The sequence below is a fragment of the Limulus polyphemus genome, unplaced genomic scaffold (assembly GCF_000517525.1).
Source record: "Limulus polyphemus unplaced genomic scaffold, Limulus_polyphemus-2.1.2 Scaffold536, whole genome shotgun sequence".
Taxonomy (NCBI): Eukaryota; Metazoa; Arthropoda; class Merostomata; order Xiphosura; family Limulidae; genus Limulus; species Limulus polyphemus.
In genome coordinates this window covers 32,192-32,787 of record NW_013666146.1, presented here as the reverse complement: position 1 = coordinate 32,787, position 596 = coordinate 32,192, and the positions used below count along the sequence as shown (strand labels likewise).

At 40.8% G+C, this 596-nt stretch overlaps 1 protein-coding gene across 4 annotated transcripts in view; it reads left to right on the top strand.

Moving 5' to 3' along the window:
• Positions 1–596, top strand: part of LOC106458945 (ethanolamine-phosphate phospho-lyase-like) — a 29,626-nt gene that overhangs the window by 22,123 nt on the left and 6,907 nt on the right. The window lies entirely within an intron of this gene.

The window sequence follows — 596 nt, the reverse complement described above, 5'->3', positions numbered from 1 at the left end:
CATAAAGAAGGTGTTTGGATACCTCGCAAACTCTCCAATGATCATTGTTTCCAACGTGTAAACGTTGCTCTGTCTCTTCCGGCTCGTAATGTGCGTGAAACATTTTTGGACAGAACTGTCACCGGTGATAAAAAATTGATTCTCTATTAATATTTTCAAGATATAGTTGTCAGATTTTTCATGACTTGACATGAAAAAATGGACTTTAACAACATAGTGAGGCTCCAAAATATTAAATGCCAAAAACAATGGCTCAGTCCTAGACAGAAACCACTTCCGACCCCAAAACCTGGACTCCATCCCCAGAAAGTGATGCTTTGCATTTGGTGGGACATCAAAGGAGTAATTCATTTCGAACTCTCCAATCCACAATGAACTGTCAATGCAGAGATTTATAGTCAGCAACTGGAACATTTAAATCAAGCCCTTCATCAGAAGTGCCCTTCATTCGTCAATCGGAAAGGTGTTCTTCTCCACGACAATGCATGTCCACATGTGGCACGTTTGAAGCAACACAAGATTATGGAGTTGGGATGAGAATTTCTCCCCCATCCACCATATTCTCCAGATATGGCACCATCAGATTACCGTCTTTT